This window comes from Mixophyes fleayi, chromosome 1, assembly GCF_038048845.1.
Source record: "Mixophyes fleayi isolate aMixFle1 chromosome 1, aMixFle1.hap1, whole genome shotgun sequence".
NCBI lineage: Eukaryota > Metazoa > Chordata > Amphibia > Anura > Limnodynastidae > Mixophyes > Mixophyes fleayi.
The window spans coordinates 80,107,587-80,123,531 of NC_134402.1; the positions used below are offsets into that span (position 1 = coordinate 80,107,587).

General features: G+C 41.1%; 1 pseudogene; it reads right to left on the reverse strand.

Moving 5' to 3' along the window:
• Positions 1-318: 318 nt before the first annotated feature.
• LOC142136594 (5S ribosomal RNA) lies at positions 319-437 on the reverse strand (annotated as a pseudogene).
• Between the last annotated feature and the right edge of the window lie 15,508 nt (positions 438-15,945).

A 15,945-nucleotide genomic window follows, 5' to 3' on the forward strand; every position in this document is an offset into this window, starting at 1 on the left:
CCTCATTGTATAATAACCAGTATCTTAGAGTACATATGTCGTACAGTAGAATGTATAAAGATAAAATATATGGAGTGTATGGGAGTATATTTACCCGGTGGGTGCCTGAAAAGGGGGAAAGAAAGAGGGGGGGAGAGAGGGGGAGAAAGGGAGGGGAGAAAGAGGCCAAAAATAAAAAATAATAAATAATAAATAATAAAAATAATAAAAATAATAGTAATAAATAACACAATATATAATATAGCATATATTGTATAGATAAATGTAGGGGGTCTTCGCCATCGAGGGCAAAACCAGGGAACACTCAAGGAAGAAGAGATCCTACTACACCAGAGATTCTCAGGTGGTCTCCCATCCTGGTACTGGTCTGGCTCACCCCATTTAGCTTCCAAGATCTGACGGTATTGGGCGTAAGGAGGGGTGATATGATAGTAGGTGTTGATCGTCCGAATGAAATCAACTTGGTCTGCCGAGGTCGGGGAATAAACCCCCTACAATAGCCACGGCATCCCTCCGGATAAGATACTAAACCATAAAAGCTGCATACCGTTGAGAAAAAGGGGGGGGGGAAATTACATCAGCGATTGTAATTCAAAGTCTATATTCAATCCATATGGATCTAATGTTCTGAGGGTGAAAATAGATCTGGCCTCCTCTTTGTTAATCTGTCTAATATGGTCCCCTCCTCTCCAATTTTTGGAGACTTTTTTGATGGCAATGAAGCTGAGATTATCTACTTTGCAGTGATGTACTTCCCTAAAATGCTTAGACAGATTATGCTGTTGAAACCCTTTCTGTACATTTCTCAGATGTTCACCGATGTAGATTTTGAGTTTACGGATAGTACGTCCCACATACTGTTTGCGGCAAGGGCATTCAATAAGATATACAACATTTTCTGTGTTACAGGTTAAAAATTCATTGATCTTGTATGTAATACCCGTATGCGTAGAGGTGTATTCTGTGATAGACTTGGTGCTAGAACAGCGCAAAATCTTGCAATTATGGTAACTCCCACAGTAGTAGAATCCAGGTTTCTGGCTTTGAAGAGACAACCAGTCATCGGGCCTTGGTTTGTTCCTAAAATGGTTGGAAACTAGTTTCTTTTTGAAGTCTGGTGCCTTTCTAAACACAATATCGGGATTATTGGGCAAATGATCTTTAAGTGCATCGTCTTTCTTCAATAGATGCCAATGTTTCTTAATTATTTTGCGTAATTTAGTGGATCCTTCTGAATACTCAGTGATAAAATATGTTTTATTGTGTTTGCCTTTAGTAGGTGATCTGGATTTGTAAACCAGGAGATCTTCTCTGTCAACCCCTTCAATCTTTTTGAAATCCCTTTCCACAATTGTTGGATTGTAAATTTTTTTCTAGGAATTGTTGCTTCATAATGCTGCCTTGTTCTCTGTAATCATCCAGAGAGGAACAATTGCGTCTAACTCTAGTGAACTGACCCAAAGGTATGTTGTCTATCCAGTTTGGGTGGTGATGACTATCTGCCAGGATGTAGCTATTCACATCCACACTCTTTCTAAAAGTTCTCGTAGCTATGGTTTGATCTGTAATGTAGATCTCTAAGTCTAGAAATTCTGCACGTACTTGGCTGAAATGGGAAGTGAAATTGAGACCATCTTTGTTGCTGTTCATATAATGTAAGAAATCCTGTAAAGAGCTCTCACTACCCTCCCAAATAAAGAGGATATCATCGATATACCTCTTCCAGAGCACTAGGCTTGCCCCCCAGTCATGACCAGACCAGATGTACTTGTCTTCCCAATAACTCATGAAGAGATTGGCATAACTGGGGGCAAACCTAGTGCCCATGGCTGTACCACACTCTTGTAAATAGAAAGAGTCATTGTACCAAAAATAGTTGTGTGTAAGGATGTATTTGATATTGGAAATTAGGAATGCAATCTGTTCTTCTGGGAGTTGACTGTCACGTTCCAGGATGTATCTAATGCTTTCTAGACCTGAATGGGGATTAATAACAGTGTATAGCGATGTAATGTCACACGTGACCAGCCAAAAATCCTCTTTCCAGTCAATATTCTGCAGTAATTGTAATATATGCGTTGTGTCTTGTAAGTGGGATTTTTGTTGTTTCACATATGGCTGTAGAAAGAAATCAATATAATGGGATAGGTTTGAGGTGATAGAGTTGATGCCTGAAATGATAGGTCTACCAGGTGGTTGAGTGAGACTCTTGTGGATTTTAGGTAAATAATAGATAACTGGGATAACTGGATGGGGATTATGAATATAATTGTATTCTTTTTGGGTGATGATACCTAGGTCTCTACCCCTAACTAGAATCTGTCTAAGTTCGTCTTGGAAAGAGATGGTAGGGTTGGCAGTCAACTGTCTATAAGTGGATGTGTCTATCAGGATCCTATCCATTTCTATGGAATAGTCCTGTTTATTCAAAACTACGATACCCCCACCCTTGTCGGCCGGTTTGATTACTATATCATCTAATGTCGCTAGATGAGATAGGGCCTCAAATTCTAATTTAGTGAGATTTTTGTGTTTATGACAGGGATGATCACCTAATTTGTCCAGATCATCCAACACTAACTGTTGGAATGTCTCAATATAGTGACCTTTGACTTGTTGAGGAAAAAAAGTTGAGTGGGGTCTTAATGAAGTATGTTGAAAATTATTGGGACTAATGTTCCTTTGCTGATGGACAGTGAGCTCTACAGGGGACTTAAGGAAATATTTCTTTAGTGTCAATTTCCGGACAAATCTATGGACATCTAGAAATGTCTCAAATTTGTTCAACTTTTTGGTGGGTGCGTACTTCATCCCTTTATTAAGAACTTGTATCTCAGTGTCTGATAAGGTATAATTACTCAAATTGAATATGCCTACTGGCTGGATGTGCTCGTTCTGGGAGATGGACTTTCCCTGGATCTTTTTATGTCCACCTCTTGTTCCCCTTCTACCTCGTGTAGCTTTCTTTTGTTCGAATGTATGTGAGGGATCCCTAGGGGTTGGCATATGTCTAAAAAACCCATACTTAGACTGTGCGCTGCAGAAACTACGTTACTCTTGGAGAGTGGTGTAGAGTAAATTGTATTCTCTAATAGCGAAGTTAGAGGATTGGGTAATGCAGTGGTCTCAATAAAAGGATGTGCCGATATTTATCCCGTTTGGTGGTCTGATGTATGATCATCAATCAAATTGACTGTATGCGAAGTGTTCCCCTGATGGGAACTATCATGCCACCCGTTCCCAAATGACTCTATGGCCAGAGTGTCATAGTCACAGCTTGTGTTGTGTACTGTTAAATCAATAGGCGGAGATGGAGAGAAAGTAGGACTCAAATGTGAACCTTTAGAACTGACACCCGCCTGACATAAAGTAGGATCTGAATGTATCTTGGTCATAAACTGTTGGTAAGTCAGACCTATCCGCTTGTATATAGGGGGAAGCAATGATTGTTGTGACAGGGTCTGTGCAGCATTGTGTAATCGCCCCGGTGCTCCGGGGAGCTGTTGATGGGATTTATGTCTTTTCTTTATGTCATTTTAGACTCAATGTTTTTTAGATTTGGATTTATTGGATTTCTTTAAACCATACTTGTCTCTAAGATATCTGGTTCTCTTTTTTTCTACTATATTGGTTTCATCCCTCGAAATTCTAGTTTTGACTAAAGAGACTAAATGCTGGTAGTTATCATCTTGTTTGTAGGGAGATAGTGTGTCATCTAATGAATTGATTTCATTTTCTAAATGATGAAGATCCTGTTTCTGTTGATTAATTAGAAGTTCTAATAATTGGAATGAACAATTATCCACTATATGATTCCATTGAATTAAAAAACTAGGACTATCTGATCCATGTGTAGGTGTTTTCTTGATTTTAAGACCTTTGGGGATAATCTTATCTGTAAGATATCTTTCTAATGTATGGATATTCCACCATAGTTTGATTTCTTTCTGTAGGAGTTTCTCGAACTTGAGAAAAACCTGACAGAAATCAGCTCCTAAATCATCTTTGTTAGTGTGGTTGGAAAAGAGGTTACAAAGTAACTCTTGTCTAGTTTCCCTAATCCCAAGGGGGTCTGAGTAAGACATAATGAAAAGAAGAACAAGAAAAACATGAGAAAAAGGGGTGAAATGACACTCAGCCTGAAATGGCAGCAATATGCAACGGATAGAAGGCAAATATAATAGATATACATATGCGCTCAGTATCAGACTAGGTGACACACTCGCAGCAGCGGGGGAACCAAGGAAACCCTCCTTGTAAATACAGTACAAATAAATATGTTCCAACTGCGCTCGCGAAGTGTTAATAAAGAAAAAGGGTGAATATTACAGCAGAATAAATAAAACACATCACATACAATGGCTGGAAATGACAAAACTAAAGGTGGTGTATCAGTGCATACCAAGGAAGGACTATAAAATAGTCTGAATGCAGAAAAAAAGCAAAAAAAAATTTTGGCTCTATAAATCCACAAAAAAACCAACACACAACATCTCTGAAAAACACTTGCAGGATATGGAATTGCTGTCAATGAAGTAAAAACCAATTAGGGATCAATCCAGAAATCCACACATGTCCACGTTGGCCAGGATAGACCTCAAAAAGAAAAAGAAAAGAAAAGGAAAAGAGGGAGGGGGGGGGAGAGAAAAGAGAAGGGAAGGGAAAAAGGAAGAAGGAAAAAAGAGGGTTATGTCAGCTGGTAATATGTGCTATTATTGGTAAACAGCAATATAGTGGTAGAAATACAATTCTCAGACTGAACAAAAATATGTGACTAGGAGGAGTTGACTAAAAAGCAGTTTAATAAGACCCAAAAGCTGGCCATAACAATAAACTACAATGAAACCATGTACAACATGAAACGTTAACTTGAATATAAATGAAAAAATGGAGTGATGACCGAAGTATGCACCACCAAACTCACGCTAATGCTGGTAAACGGCGTGGAAGCGTCGCTGGATGAAGGAGAATTAAGGTCCAATGATCTCCTTCAGAATGGAACTCCAGAACAGGCAGGCTGGTTGCAACAGTCGGATCGTGTATGCTGGAATCCGCGGGTGAGATGCGTTCCACAGTGGAGCGCAAAGTCACTTCCTGTCTACGGATACCAGAATGGATCAAAAAGGTGCCCCAACGCGTTTCATCTCGGACGGAGACTTCTTCAAGGGTGATTAAGCAGAGGGTGATGCGTTGTTATATAGAGGAGTTCCTGGACGCCGTTAATTGTTGCATCAAATGTTGATTAGATGATTAAGTGAATAAAGGCACTGATACACCACCAGTACATTCATGTATTACAGAAAAAACATAACATACAGAGAGGAAATAAATAAACCAAAAAACCAAAAAACAACAACAGCAATATATAAAATTATGAAACAAGCGGCATAAATGTATAACGTTAATAAACATAGAGGAAGTTGAATTGGGTCCAATGGTATGGTTTATCGAGAAAAGGTAATGTGTGTGTTTAAACCATAAAATTGCATATTAAAGGTGTAACATACTCATTAAAAATAGAGTGCTGTGTGTACCATACTTAAATACAAACAAATCTCATGAATGACCAAAAACAGAACATTAAAATGACATATATATGACTCATAGAAGAACACACATTAATTACATTGGTTAAGATAAACTCAAGAATTTGTTTAAAAAAATTATTATGTAGACCAGAAAAAGAGGGACTGAATCTAAAATTCCCTTGTACATAAAATTGTGTGTGGTTATAATGATTGAAAATGACACAGGATGGTGTGAACTGGAGAAGGAAAAATCAAAACTAAATCTCCTTATGGGATAAAGGTGAGTAATGACACATACAGACTGTATAGATCAGACTGTATAGTTTTTCAGAGACGTTGTGTGTTGGTTTTTTTGTTGATTTATAGAGCCAAAAATTTTTTTTGCTTTTTTTCTGCATTCAGACTATTTTATAGTCCTTCCTTGGTATGCACTGATACACCACCTTTAGTTTTGTCATTTCCAGCCATTGTATGTGATGTGTTTTATTTATTCTGCTGTAATATTCACCCTTTTTCTTTATTAACACTTTGCGAGCACAGTTGGAACATATTTATTTGTACTGTATTTACAAGGAGGGATTCCTTGGTTCCCCCGCTGCTGCGAGTGTGTCACCTAGTCTGATACTGAGCGCATATGTATATCTATTTTATTAGTCTAAAAGAATTGCCCAAAAATCATGAGAGCTCTGTTGTAAAATTAACTACAAACTTCACGAGTTAGGCCTTTACTGGCATTTAGATGAAAGTACAGAGACTTCTGTAATGGTGAATTTATTAGTATTGTGTGATGATGATGTACACACTGATGAGGGTGAGGATAATGACAGTGTAGATTGCAAGTGCTGGGATCTAGCTGAGAGAAAAAAGCTAGCTGATGCTGGAATGCTTATTAATATTTCGGGTAAAATGACATGTTGGCAATTTATGTTTTTCTACAGTAAAGTTTCAACTTTATTAAAGATGTGTTTTTTTCTATAAAAAGGTAAAAGCTATTTTTTTACATTTTTGTTTCAGAGACTTCTGTAATGGTGGTTTCCTGCGGGGATGAATGAATATTGTGTTAGGTTGATGTACACACTGATGAAGATGAGGATGAGGCTGAAGATGATGACAACAACATCTTGCCACTGTAGAGGTCATTGACAGCACTGTTACCTTAGCTGCCTTAATCCCATTGTTAGCTTGTTTTGTAAGGGGCCCAAACAAACCAAGCACTTCAGTCACAAAAGTGGCACTCCTTATCACTGAAGTCCTTGGTTTGTTAAAGTGTGCATGTCCTTTTTAAGATCCATTATAATGGTGGGTCCACCACTTTTTCTATTTATTTTTCTATTTTCTACTTTTTCTTTTTCGTTTATGCCAATGTTACCTACATGTGCTATAAGTGCTGAAGTTTGTTTTCAATCTTCCTTTCAACTGCTTCACTCTCGTATGTGTTACCTCATATTGTTTTTCACTGGGTTCACCATTTTCAACTGTGTTATAAGAGTGCTCTGGGTGACGGCAATCTCCTCGTCTTCTTCTTCCAAATCTTCGTCTGCAGGGGCCGGTGACACACGCATTTGTTTTCTCAGGTGTCTTAGCTGTTCTTCAAACTGAACATATGTATCATCCTGCCTCATGGGCCTCCTCTGTATTATTCTTCTGTATTATTAATAGCATAGTGTGTTTCTCATGTGCAAGCTCTCTTAAATCTGGGATCTCATCTGGTGGGTCACGTTTTAATTTAAGTACGACCTCCTCAACTGCATCTATATATTGATTTAAATCTCTGTTCGATGCAGCATATTCCATGCTGCCCACATGTTCCGTGTCACAGTCTGTCTGAAGCAGATGTAATACCACTCCAGTTGTAATATCCATTCAGGAGATTAAAAATGCAGCACGAGCAGACATGGTTTAATGATGTAGAGTTCAATGACAGCACTGTTGGGCTTAAGGCAGCTGAGCTATTGGTAGCTTGTTTTATGGGGGCCCAAACAAACCAAGCACTTCAGCCACAAAAGTGGCACTCCTTGTCGCTGGAGTGCTTACTTTGTTAAACTGTACATGTCCTTTTCAATATCTTACATAAAGATGGGTGGGAGGGCCCAAGGACAATTCCATCTTGCTTTTCTGCCATTGCTGTGTGGCAATGTTTGCTAGATGTGCTATGAACTGCTGTGTTTTTGTGTCCTTGCTCTGTCGCTTAGCATCCAGCCAGCTCGCTGCAGTCTTTGTCCAAAGGTGTATGAAAATAATATTGTGGCCTGTGAGGTGGTCAAAATTGACTGTAAATGACTGTAAATTAGTGTTATTGAGGTTAATAATAATGTAGGTACAAATAAAGAGCAAATTTATGAGATTTTAGCATATTTTAGCTATTTTTCTAAAAAATACATATCCAAACCCAAAACCAAAACACGCAAGGGCGGTTTTGTCAAAACCAAAACACGAACTTAATCCAGATCCAAAACCAAAACCAACATATAAGTGTACATGCTTCAGTGCCTAACAGATGGTACAAATGCTACTCTTTTTGAGCTGGATGCATCTTGAGATGCTTCTTGACGAACATATGCATGCAAATGCGTCCCCTTCTAAATAAACCCATTTAAGTGTAAGCAAGAAATAAAACTAACTATATTTCACTATAGTTTTGAAACATTAATTTATTCATGAATCTGTTTTAGTAAAATGAATTACATAACATATGCATCCCCTGTTGTGTCAAACGTGTGTCATAAAAAGAAAAAAAGGTTGGAAACACCTGCTTTAGACTGTTAACTATAAACTGTATAAGTTTGCCCAAGACAGCTGATTGGATAAGTTGTGGTAGCCTCCAAATCATCTACTTTTGATAAACTAACTTTTGCCTTGGGTCATTATCATTCAGAACATATACATATACATACTTACCTATTCTCCTGCAATGTCTCGGAGGTTTCCAAATTTCAGATAGTTCTCCTGAACCCCCCAGGAGCGCAGGCCTTTCTCTGCAATCCTGCCCACTTCCTAGTAAAGTGGGTGGGAGGGGACTTGGCACTTGATCTCTTCTCCAGGAGATCGGGGAGAGATTTTTAAAGTTAGCAAGTATGTATATATTACCATAGTATCTCACAGCACTAATTTCAAGTCCAATCTCAAATCAGAAAAATTATTGAGTATCTGCATAAACGGTCCATATTTGTGAAAAAAGAAAAGCATTTCTCTGTTTCTATTGCAACAATTGTTTCTATAAACTAAAATACACAGAAGTTGTTCTTTATATCTCCATGCTGTAATAATAAGAACAACATGGTCATTTGGTACCTTTCTAGGGAAAGAAAATTAAAACCCAAAAGACAATTTAGACAGGAATATTGTAAATAGGCAGAATGCTCCATTAAATGTAAAACACATTTTTTTTAAAACCTATTACATGAATTGTTTTTCAACATTCCTGACCACGTCTTAATGTTTTCAGAGTACAATGGATACTAAATATTTATTTTCACTAAAAAGTTGTTGAAGCCATATTCCTACTATAAATACAGTATAATATGAGACTTCCCTTTAACACAGAAAAAATGAATATACATATTTATACTTTTTTATCATCATGTTAATGCAATATGCTAAAAACGTCTTATTTTTTATTCTTTCCTGATGAATAACTATTTAGTTCTGGATGGCTAACAAAACATAAAAAAAGCTCATTCCTTTGTACAGGTTCTGAGCAGCTGTTCAGTCTGAAATCATACAGTGGAATTCATAATCTTCTATTTAAATGGCAGAAGTAAAACTTCCCCTTTGTAAATAGCGAAAGTAAACAAACAAAGCACACAACAACATCTTATTATGAAACCTTTTGTCTTTATTGTAATTTTCAGATTAATAGCTTTAATTTGCTATTCAAGTTACCCAGGCCAGGAATCGGCACACTGTGTCGCATAAGGGCAAAAGACATTTAAGCAGTCATTTGGAGTCTTCTTCATAAATACAACCACCATGTGGATGATTCACAGACATTGTAGTCAGGCTCTAAAAGACACAGCTGCTTTAAAGAAAGTAGCTAATAAGCCATGTATTGTGTTTAATATAAATATCACAGTTTGCATCTGTACAACTGTATTCTTCCCTGCTTTGCCCTAGCATAAAATAAGCAACATCGGCAAAATCAATGCAGCCTACTCCTTTATTTCATGTCAATTGTTATATATTTTCCAACTTGCTATATCAGTCTTGGCTTAGACACAGAGATAAATAGATGATACATTATTACCATTTATACACTCTAGGAGAACTCCTATGTTTCGTTACACAAATTATTGATATATACAGTATAGTGCAGTGGTTCCCAAACTTTTGCAGTTCGCGGCACCCTTAGAGTCTCCAAATTTTTTCAAGGCACCCCTCCAAAATAATTATTGAGCAGTCATATTTTAGAAGTAGTTGGGTCAAAAAATTATAATAAGTATTTAGGTCAGGACAGAAATACTTATTTAGTTGTATGCAAAAATGCCCCCTCTGCATCCAGACACTCTGCCCCCTCTGCATCCAGACACACTGCCCCCTCTGCATCCAGACACACTGCCCCCTCTGCATCCAGACACTCTGCCCCCTCTGCATCCAGACACTCTGCCCCCTCTGCATCCAGACACTCTGCCCCCTCTGCATCCAGACACACTGCCTACTCTGCATCCAGACACACTGCCCCCTCTGCATCCAGACACACTGCCCCCTCTGCATCCAGACACACTGCCCTCTCTCACACTGCCCCATCACCCTGTCCCCCTCCTCTGCCCTCTCTCACGATGTCCCCCTCCTCTGCCCTCTCTCACGATGTCCCCCTCCTCTGCCCTCTCACGATGTCCCCCCTCCTCTGCCCTCTCACGCTGTCCCCTCCTCTGCCCTCTCACGCTGACCCCTCCTCTCCCCTCTCATGCTGTCCCCTTCTCTTCCCTCTGTCATGCTGTGTCCCCCCTCCACTGCCCCTCTCACGCTGTGTCTCCCCTCCACTGCCCCTCTCACGCTGTGTCCCCCCTCCACTGCCCCTCTCACGCTGTGTCCCCCCTCCACTGCCCCTCTCACGCTGTGTCCTCCTCCACTGCCCCCTCTGTCACTCTCCTGTGCCCCTCTGTCACTCTCCTGTGCCTCGCTGTCACTCTCCTGTGCCCCGCTGTCACTCTCCTGTGCCACTCTCTTCTGTCACTCTCCTGTGCCACTCTCTTCTGTCACTCTCCTGAGCCACTCTCTTCTGTTACTCTCCTGAGCCACTCTCTTCTGTGCCCCGCTGTCACTCTCTTCTGTGCCCCACTGTCACTCTTTCCTGTGCCCTGCTGTCACTCTCTTCTGTGCCCCGCTGTCACTCTCTTCTGTGCCCCGCTGTCCCTCTCTCCTGTGCCCCGCTGTCACTCTCTTCTGTGCCCCGCTGTCACTCTCTTCTGTGCCCCGCTGTCACTCTTTTGTGCCCCGCTGTCACTCTCTCCTGTGCCCCGCTGTCACTCTCTCCTGTGCCCCGCTGTCACTCTCCTGTGCCCCGCTGTCACTCTCTCCTGTGCCCCGCTGTCACTCTCTTCTGTGCCCCACTGTCACTCTCTCCTGTGCCCCGCTGTCACTCTCTCCTGTGCCTTGCTGTCACTCTCTTCTGTGCCCCACTGTCACTCTCTTCTGTGCCCCGCTGTCTGCCTCGCTGTCACACTCCCTCTCACTCCTCTGCCCCGCACCAGACATAAAAAAAAACCAAAGAACACATAAACTTACCAATCCGTCGGGCGCCGAGACCCAGCAGCCTCCTCTCTCCCGCAGCTGTCACTGATTATCGAAGTCAGTAACAAGCTGCTGCGGGGGAGAGGAGGCTGCTGGGTCCCGGCGCCCAACGGATTGGTAAGTTTATGTGTTCTTTGTTTTGTTTTTTTTATGTCTGGCTCGCGGCACCCCAGTGACAGCGCCGCGGCACCCCTGGGAGCCGCGGCGCACAGTTTGGGAACCTAGGGTATAGTGTACATTATGAGCACATGTTGGCTAACTTTGAAAATAGTACATAATCATGGTAGGATTACCACCAGGTTACATTTGCAATAATAGATGGGGGTTGGGGGCAAAGTTAGAGCTGGGGTAATTTGAAGCTACTATACACTGTCTCCTTTGTCCTGTTCTTTCAGATTCAGCTACCTCTGTAAAATCCCTCTTGTCACAAATCGGGATCTTAGCCGCACTTACCTCATCCGCCGCTGTCATATCACGGCTACCTGGGTCCCTTCTGGTCATCTGCAGCATTCCCTTCCCTACACCTCCGTTTGTAAACAAACACATACTGTTTGTTCTGCTGCATGGGCGCGGCCATCTTGGATGCAGTCAGGTGATCATTCCAGACCAACCAGATTCAGAAGCTGTGATCACATGAACTGATCAGCAAATAGTTGTTTGGGACATCCTATTCAAACCTGCTGCTGTGATCTGTTCTTCATTGCCAGAACAACACACTTCTCTCCAGAGGATAGTTCTTGGCTCCAGGTTCCAGTGTTTCAGTCTGCATTACAAAGTGCAGTGTTCCAGTCTGCATTACAAAGTGCAGTGTTCCAGTCTGCATTACAAAGTGCAGTGTTCCAGTCTGCATTACAAAGTGCAGTGTTACTGTCAGCATTACAAGTGTACTGTTCCTGTCAGCATTTCCAGACTGCTCATTCCCCTGCTATATTACATTCAGCAAGAACATGAGCAGGAAGATCATCCAACCTGCTTGTTTTTGTTTCAGTCCTGCTCCAGCTAGGCCCAAGGGTCCCGAATCGGATCAAGAAATTCAGACGACCGTGACACCTCTACCCCATAGTTGCCTGCTCTCCCGGAATGTCCGGGATACACCCGAATTTTTGGGAGTTCTCCCGGACTCCCGAGAGAGCAGGCAAAAATCCAGCTGTCCCCATTGTTGAAGATTGTGGGGTCGGGGCTAAACGTGGCATCGTGGTCCCGCCCCCTGCTGCGATTGGCTAGAATTGCCTAAGATTGACGGGGGTGGAGCCTAACGGCAAACCACTCTTGGCCACGCACCCCCCCCCCTTCAACGGACCCCGTCCCGGACAGCTGCCTTCAAAAGTAGGTAAGTGTGCTCTACTCTCATCCATCGTATTCCACATACCGCATTCATTCTCACCCCACCTTTCATGCCTGCATATTCCTACTCTCTTTCTACCTACCTCTAACCCCCTTTGTGAACAGCTCAGCTCTACAACCCTTTTTCATGCTTGTCAATACCTGTAAAATACTCTGCTTCCTGTATCATTCTCACTCCCTAGTCTGCAGAAACTGGAACTAGTCTCACACTCACACATCACCATTCCTGGTCCTCTTTCTCAACCACCTCCTCATCTTGACTGCTGGACCCATTTTCCCCAAATCACTATCTGCTCTTGCTCCTAAACTGGCATAATCCAGATACAGACCTACATAATGTCAATACATACTTTAACCTTTGTGTCGTTGTGTTTCATCAATACTGGTCAATTTAAAATTCATAAGACCAAGGTTTTATTTTGAATCAGTTTTACCCATTATAGTCTTATAAATATTAATGTTGATTATTTTCTTTCCATTTTTAATTCACTGCATAATTACACTGAAACATATACTTTCTTAAATGTCTGTATCCAGCAGCTGTTTGATAATTTAATTTGTTGAGTGAAAGTAATCAATTATAAGAGCTGCAATCGCTTTAACAGGGCTAGATTTGCAATAAAAACACATTCTTCTCACTTACTGTAATATAAATGAAAATAATCAGTCCCCATTAAGACTGCTTTTAAGAAAAACTAAACAAATCAATAGTTTAAAACCTTGCATTGAAAAATCATGGCTCCTCTTGGGAAAACTGTACAAAGTAACCAGTAAATCTTTTCTCAGTCATGGGAATATACTGTGTAAATCATGCAGGTCTAGAGCAATTACCCAACTACAGTCAGTTCTAAGTAATCTAAAATCAAATTCCACTTGTCCAGTTATTCCTGATCAATATGTCTACCTTTCTTCAAATGCAGAGATATTTTTACAATATACTATATGAATATGTAAGCACGTATAAAATGCAAATGTTTTATGTTAAATTTCAGATGTCATCACAAATCTCCTACTTCCAGTTTTTAACCCTTAAACAATAATTGAGTGGTGTGAATATCTATCTATCTATATTTAAATATATATAAATAAATATATTTAATTATATATATATATATATATATATATATATATATATATATATATATACAGATGGTAAATATATCTATACCTCTGACAATCTCTAGCTCCATTATTTATAATAATATAATATTATATTATAATATATCTTTCACAAAGGTGGCCATGTTAGGACATACTATAGCCATGATAGAGAGCGGCAATCATAATTATATTTCACATATACTTATACACAATAATAATTAAAATGGAATACTGTTTGATATATATTTCATATATTTGTCATAAAACTTGTGATTTCACATCTAAAAAGGCTGAACATGTTTGCTCAGAGTTCCTGAGTATACTAAGTATGTACAATGTAAGCTCTCACAGGCAGGGTCCTCTCTACCTATTGTTCCACATCTGTTTTCTGTCTGACTCCCTCATACGTCCTATCACGTCTTTGCTGCACTCAGTGTGAGTCCCCATAGCATTACTCACACTCATTTGTGCTACCTATTGCATTACCTCATCTATTTCTTACTTTCTTCTGTATCCTGCGCAACGGAATCTAGGTGCCTTATAAATAAATAATAATAACTAAATCATGCTACCATTGTGGAGAAATTATCTGTATATGTAAATTATGAGATGGAATGTCTGTAAGCCTTGTGGCTCTTCTCTGGCACAAACCCAAGCTGTTTTTTTCCTGGTCAAGTTGAAAGAAACATTGTTCCTCCAAAATGAAGATGGCCTATTGTGGCAGGTTGTGTCTTACACCACAGGCGACAACCATGATAAATTCCCCAATGCAGAGGTTCATCAACCTCATCAGCTGGTGTAGCTCTGCAATGGAGACACAACCATAAAGGGTACAGCCTATAAAATGGCCAGAGACCCAGGACCTAGTTAATGTCCTCAAGTACATCTATCCCATCAGGTTCACTGGGAAAGACCTTGGCAATTACAAGTATGAACTAATTCAAGGGGAAAAATCTGACTAGAATATTTCTCTTCAATTTAAATTCACAGTGTACAATATCTTAAGGGTATCATTATTTACCAAGTGGGCCTATCTAGTTATATCCACACATTTATACACCACATTGAAAAAAGTATCTGTATACCAATTCTAATTTGTGTGTTTGGCCATGTCAGCCACATCCATGCCTGGTGCTACCATTAGGCAGCATTAGGCAGCTGCCTAGGGCGCTGGGCTCTCGGGGGCACCACTGAATTATTTCATATTGTGTAATGCTGTGCGGCGGCCATGCATGGTAAACTCAGTGGCCGCCGCACAGCATTAGACAATAGGAAATATTTCAGTGGCGCAAATCCATGGTGGGGGTGGGGTGAGTGATCCCTGCCTGTCCTCCGCCTGTCCCCGCCCCCTGCCCCCTCTAACGATGGGACGCTCCTCTCCCCTCACTGACTGTTGGGAGTGATGTCATCTTCACGTCCCGACAGTCAGTGAGCAGACAGCAGAGAAGAGCAGCAGCATGAAAAGGTCCAACAATGAGTAAACGGGAGGGTGGTGTGCTGCTGCGGGGAGGGGACATTTTTGAGCAAGGGGGGGTGGTGTGGTGCTGCGGGGGAGAACATTTTTCATCAAGGGGGGGTGGTGTGCTGCTGCCGAGGAAGGACATTTTTGAGCAAGGGGGGGTAGTGTGCTGCTGCCGGGTAAGGATATTTTTAAGCAGGGGGAGTGGTGTGCAGTGCTGCTGCAGGGGAAGGACATTTTTAAGCAGGGGGGGTGGTGTGCTTTGGGTGGGCATTGTTTAGCAGGGGGGGCATTATTGAGCATGGTGGGGGCGGCGTGCTGTTGGGGGGGTGAATTGTTTAGCAGTAGGGACATTTTTGAGCAATATGGGGGCATTGTTTTGCAGGGTGGGGACAGTGTGCTGTGGGGGGTACATTGTTAAGTGGGGAGGGCTGGTGTATTGCAAGGGGGGCATTGTTTGGCAGGGGAGGACTGGTGTGCTGCAAGGGGGGACATTTTTATCCAGGGAGGATGGTGTGCTGTGGGGGGCATTGTTTACCAGGGGGGTGCTATGGGGGCCACATTGTGATGCAGGGGGAACAGTGTGATGAAGGTACATGTTAGAGCATAATACATAGAAAAGAACTCAAATCATCACAAAAAATTGTCTGTTATTGGCTTACTGTGTCAATTTTTTTTTTCTGAAATCTAACACCTTTATACCTCTCCTCTAGAAATCGTGTGCTTTCCACTGGGCAGCAGTGAAGTTTGGACAGTGTTCTGCATGAAACATCACTGGACAGC